We start from the raw sequence: 6,561 nt of genomic DNA, 5'->3' as shown, positions 1-6,561 counted from the left end.
TATTGACAGTTCTTAAAGCAGTTTCCAGGGACAGCCTCTCTTACCATGTGGCCTTGAAATGTGCCCTGCTTACTTATTTGATTCTCACTATAGTCTTGAGCAATAATTTTATTACCGAGATCTTCATATTTGTAGTGAAGGAATTAAAGAGTGGCACTAGGGTGGAACTGTGGATGGCACCAGGCTCCTCACAGGTAGGGTTGAGTGGCAGCAAGCATTCCCCAGTCCTTCCTGAAGGAGACCCAAGGACAACTGGATAGTGCAGGTTGTGGTGACTTCAAAGCAGAATATTGCCCCAGCTGAGTCTAAATATCCACATGAGTCTTAGAACACCAGCCAGAGCCATGTGAATTTGCTAGGCCTCCAGGAGCTAAATGGAGGTGGGAAACTTACCAGCCTTGGCCTCATCCCTAGCAAAGTTTGGCCACCCTTGTTGCCAACTCAGATGCTTGTCATGATTCATACATGTGGTATCTTCCCCAAGAAGCTAATGGCTCCTTCAAAGACTGGTATGAATGGGCAGGCACTGAAAACCCTGAAATTCAGACCAGCAGTGGAAAAGTCTGGCATGAATTTGGAGACCTGCTGGGCTCATTAGTGTGTGTCAATTCATTCAAGAATGGTCTCCCAAGGCTGGCATCACACAGGCCAGTCTATCAATCATACCTTGAACACTAGCACAATGCTAGACACTGTGTGGGGAGCAAAAGGAGGGTGACTTTGTCTACTCAGGTGCCATAACAGGATACTGGGAAGTTTAAGAAATAGAAACGTACTTTCTCATAGTTTTGGAAACTGGATATTTGAGATCAGGATGGCAACATGATCAGTTACTACTCAACTTTTCCCTTCTAGGAAGAAACTCTTTCCAGAGGTTCTAGGCCTGCCTTGTGGCATCAGTGGGCTTTATTTCATCTCCTGAATGAGGTTTTCTCTTACTGTCTCTGCTGGTGTCCAGAGTAAAGGGTCAGTGGACACCCAGTTCAGGTGATCATAGTGATGACAGAAGCAAGAGAGAGCATGTCATGTCATGTTAATACTAGTCAACAGCCGAAGTTGGAGTGACTTTGGGGTAGAGCATAGCTTCCAGCTACCATGAGATGATAGGAAAGGTGTGAATGGCTAATACTGTTAAAGAGAAGTGAAGAATCGACACCAGTAATTCCATCTACCAAACTCACTCCCTTCCAGTTACTTCACAGAACTTCTCAGAGCTGGGGTTTGAGGAACTAACTGAAGAGAGTAGAAAAAAATTTCAAGTGAAGAAAAAAAAACAAAGGTCATCAATTAAGGATAAATGAGTTAATGCATAAAATAAACAGGAGAGAAAATGGCAGAGTATAATTGAAAACATAAAGTGGTAGGAAATTTTTGATGAATATTATCAACATTTGAGACCCTTTTTATTGGTTGGCAGGTTTGTTGTTTGAGAATTCCTTGTAGTTCTGAAACTGGAAAGGAAACCTGAGTTTAGTGTTACTTCCAATATGGTGAGCACTTAGTCGAGTTCTTCCCTCATAGTCTTGTTTCTCTACTTGTAAAGAGGAAGGATTCACCCAAATGAATTTGAAAGACCCGTTTAGCTTTGAGAATGCTCATATTCTTATCCATCTGGAGTCAAATGGAGCTTGAAGTTCCCCTCTTGAGCTTGGAGAGAAGGAAAGGAATGATGAACTGGCCTTGTATGTGTCAGCCGAGCAGTGGAGACTGGCGATAAACAGGATGACTCTCTCCAAAATAAAAGGACAACCTATCTGGGAAACCCATGCTTGAATGTTCCCTCTGGCTAAGCCCTGGAGATCACCAAAGGTAGAACATTCTTATCTCTGAAATGTTGAGAGGACAAGCCATATCTGATGCCAGATACATAGAGGACATTCCAATTAGTTGATGGAAACCACAGCTTGCAATGCAACTTGTTTTTGCAAGAAGCATTTCTAGGGAGCCAGTTTCTGTTTCCATCACAGCAAATGACCTCAGATCAGCAGAATATGGAAAGGAAGGCCTTGGCCACGGCCTCTAATAGCCAAGCCTAATGACACTCTGGGGAATAGCCGTCAGGGAGTCCATACATATGATTTACTGTGTTTTCCAGAGAGATTTGATCAAAACAAAACAGGAAGGCTAGGATGACCACACTCTGGGAGGTGTGAAAATGCTGCATATTAATGACCACTGACTATGGTCATTTGTACAGACCTCTTTGGAGATCTGGTTTGGCTGAGAGGCCATTGCAAGAAGAACCACTTCCACCTAACTTCTCTGAAGGGTTAGGGGAGCTGGAAGTTGGGGAACTTGCTCATCATCACTGAACAACATGCAGAGACATCCAACCACGGAAGAAACCTGGGTTCTGGCTCTGCATCAGTCTCACGCTGTTGTCTGATCTTGTGCAGGTTGCTCTCACTCTCTGGCCTTATTCTTTTATTATTAAAAGATGGAAATTGAGTTAACCCTGATGCTTTGGGAATATAGAGAATTAGACCTTGCTTTAACCAGTTAATATAAGGCTGAAAATGTACTCTGTGTTGCGTGTGTGTGTGTGTGTGTGTGTGTAGCAATATTATAATCAAGGTAACTAAGGCTCAGAGACAAGAAAGGAATCCCCTAGGCTCAGTTCAGTTGGGCAAACATGGGTTAGGCATATCCCTAGGTTCAGAAGATACAGATATTAGTAAGAATCAATTCCATCTCTTAAGGAATTTCCAGTGGGTGGCAAGACAGACCTGTAAAAAAGATTATCATGCAATATCATTGCATGCCATGCAATATGGTGGGAGAAACAGAGGGTCTAACTTGAGAGAGACAGAAATAATGCAGTAGCAGAAAGAGGTGGATCCTCTTCTGTAAGTGGTAGGAGGTGACCCGGAAAGAGAAGGTTTGCCAGTAGGGAAAAATCCTGAATTGTCTAGTGTGATAATTATGGGTTGTCTTTTTAAAATAAGTAAGGAGGGGTACCTGGAAGAAAAGAGAAAGGAAGGCTTTCCAGGACCAAAGGCAATGCATAAGACATGAAAATGTAAGAAACATGGCACTGCCATCGATGGAATTGAGGAGCCATCTGATTAACTCAGTGTTGTCTAGTATATAGGTGATGATGAAAGAGCACCTGATCTGGGCTACAGCAAATACCTCCTAAAAGCAATCTGTCCTTCATCCGTTAAAATACTCTGCCCTTTATCTCATTTTGTGTGAAAATACTGTGTAAAGTATTTAAATGTATAAGATGTTACACCTACATAGCTCAAAATTAACACCCATGTCCTCACCATTCAGTTTAAGAATTGAAATCTGACCAATAAGAGCAGAAAGCCTTGCACTCCCCACTGTGAACACACTCGTGGAGAGCAGATTCATCAGTAATCAAAACCTCAGGAATAGGGTACAAAATTGGAAATTAATTTATTGGTTCATGTGGCAAAATCTGTCACATGGACAGGAATATGACTGTCCTTTAAGTAAGTACAATCCTTCCCTGTACCAAGCACCAGGGTACACCACATCTTAGTTAAGAGCCAATTTATCAGTTAACAATGAGAAATTCCAGGCAGTATGACCAACTTATTCTTTCCCAGTGGCTACTTCCTCATGAAATGTCAAATTATAGACAGATGTTTTCTTGGTAAGTCCAGAATCATATGAATAAAAAATTTAATGGCACAGACTTAAAGTAGTGAGATTCGTATCTTCCTCCTTCCTTTTATCTTTCCTTTCTCCCTCCATCCCTCCTGGTTCAACTTGAATTTCAGGTAATGGCAAATACATTTCTCGTGTAAATATATCCCAGATATTGTATGAGCTATACTTGTATCAAAAAATATTATATATCTAAAATTCAAAAAGACCTGGGAATTCTATATATTTTTTAAAGATTTATTTATTTATACAAGAAACAGGGTACAGGCCAGATGCACGGGAGAGTGAGAGGATTCACCAGAGACAGAGCAGGGAACAGAACAGGTGGGCAGACTGAAACACACTGCTGAGGGGACCAGCGGGCAAGACAGGAGAGGTCTGCTGCACCATGTGGGCTTCTCGCCGGCTGGCCAGGATCGAACCTGCACTGCGGAGGCCGCGGACAGCTTCACAGTGCTGCGCTCAACCACGTGCGCCACCAGGGAGGCCCCCATTCTATATTTTTATTTGCTAAGCCTGATAATCCCATAAGCCTTCCTCTGACAAATATTTATTGAAACTCAACTACATATTAGTGAATGAGACATTTTTCATATTTTCTTGCTACTCAGCACCTTTTGGATTCTTACATTATGTTTTAGGAATTTCTAGCTTTCTTAATCATGTCTCACAAGGGTTTAAAATAGAAGAATTCAGTTCTCTAGGCCCTTCTGAAGCTGGTTCACAAGCAGTTCATCAGGTTTTGCCAATAAATTTCACCCACCTTAACCTTTCACTAGGGAATCAAGTAAGGTAGAAGAGAACATGTCCCTTGGATCCCTTTTGCTGGTGAGGGTGACCTCAGAGGCACCCAACTGTAGATGGTAGATGTACTTTTAAGGTCAAACCTAGTGATTTTTAAGTAGAGCCTTTGCTAGGGTGGTGGCAGGACAGGGTGTCTTTGTCTTCTCCATTCTTCTCCATTTTTCCTGGAAGTTCAGGCCTGAATGTGATTCTCCAGAAACTATTACTCTCTACAGCACTCTGAATGGTGACTACCTGACCTTGTAGCAACTAGTTTCTATTTAAGTAAAACAAAGTTAGTTCCTGTTGCCTACATGTAATAATCTTGCTTAACTGTATAACTAATGAACATATATAGACCCTGACCATCTATGAATCAGGAGATGGGTTCTTACCAGACACTGGATCTGCCAGCTCCCAGATCCAAGACTTCCAGCCTCCAGAACTGTGACAAATTTCTCTTGCTTGTAAACTACCATACCTATGGTATTTTGTTAAAGGAACCTAAACAAAGATAGCAGCAGTAGGTCATGGCAGTTTTAGCAACTCCTGATACAATGTGAGAAAGAGGGAACGCCATCTCTTTCTCGAAATCCATAACCTTAGGCTAATGACAGACAGACATCAGGCAGACTCTACTGAGGGGCATTCTACAAAATACCTGACTTCAGATACTCCTCAAAAGTGTCAAATATGAAAAGTACAAAAACCAACTTAGACATAGTCATAAACCAGAGAGGACTTAAGGAGGCTTGGTGGCTAAATCCCAGTTGGACCCTGGAACAGGAAAAATATTTTAGTATAAAAATTGGTCAAAACTGAAGATATTCCATAGTTCAGTTAATAGTAATGTACCAATATTAATTTCTTAGTGTTTACAAACCTACCATTGTAATGTAAAATGTCAACATTTGTGGAAAAAATAGGTAAATAGCTATAGTAACTCTCCATTAATTTTGCAATTGTTCTGTAAATCTAATATTACTCTAAAATAAGAGGCTTATTTTTAAAATGGTGGAAGAAGGAAATCCTGTAACTGAAAATCGCAGGTTGTTCTCTAAGTAATGGAATAGGCTAGAGAGAGTGTATTAAGATAGACAGAGGGGGTGAATCCAAGCTTTATTCTGAAAGTAGAATTGACAACTCCAATCTGTCCTTCTGGCTGTAGGAGAAAGGCTTTTAGTAGGAAAGCACTGGCCTCACACTGGTCGTCTTTATTAAATGACTAAATGTCCCAACAGCACACACCAGATGTGTGCATTTCCCAAGTCCTGATAGATTTCCAATCCTCTAATTCTCATGGAGAATAAAAATCTTTTTTTTTTCCAGGTCCCAGAAGCTCTCCCCCTAAGCTTCTTGTTTAGCTGATGTATAAATGTTTGGTTTTTTTCATTTGCATCAAATAAATTGTTCCCAACAGTGAACTGGTGATTCAGCCTGGGTGGGAAGCTCCCTCCTGTCCTAGGGCCATGTGCTTGCTAATTCGTCATGCTCTGCTTATGGCCTTAGGAATCCCTTTATTTATCCTATAGTTAACTACAGTGGTTCCATCTTCAGTTGTTAAAAGACTGGGTGGAACTGACATGTATGTCTTATTTCTTAATGCTATATGGTTTTTAGGGATAATTCTGGAAGAGGATCAAGAAGAGGATGTGTGTACTTTGGCAGAGATCGGAGTGTGGAACATATGCTCAGCAGGTTTTCCTCAGGCCTAAGGGTACTGCTTTCAAGGAGTTTGCAGGTTATCACAGTGTTTGAGTCATGAAATTGTAGGGGAGGAAAAATAATTTTCTCTCTACCCTTCTGAGTTCTTAGCTGAAACATCCTGGTAATAAAAGACAGATTAACAGGAGGAAAACAAACAAAAGTTTAATGGCATGTGGACCTCCTGTATACATGGGAGAGACCCAGGAAAACTGAGTCACTCCCAGAAATGGCCTAAGTAATTACCTTAAATACCATCTTTGGCTCAAGACTAAGGACATTGTGGGAAGGGGGTAGGAAAAGACCAGTTATGGGAGGGATCATACTTCCCATTATAAATGTAAATGTCTCTTATAAAAGAGAATTTCTACTCAGTTTTCAGAGCTTATCCTATATCTGCTATATCTTTAAAATGACAGGCTCAAAATAATCTTTATG

The sequence above is a fragment of the Talpa occidentalis genome, unplaced genomic scaffold, assembly GCF_014898055.3.
Source record: "Talpa occidentalis isolate TD23 unplaced genomic scaffold, MPIMG_talOcc4v2.1 talOcc4.7, whole genome shotgun sequence".
In the NCBI taxonomy this organism is placed as follows: Eukaryota; Metazoa; Chordata; class Mammalia; order Eulipotyphla; family Talpidae; genus Talpa; species Talpa occidentalis.
Note: the sequence above shows the minus strand (reverse complement) of the source record.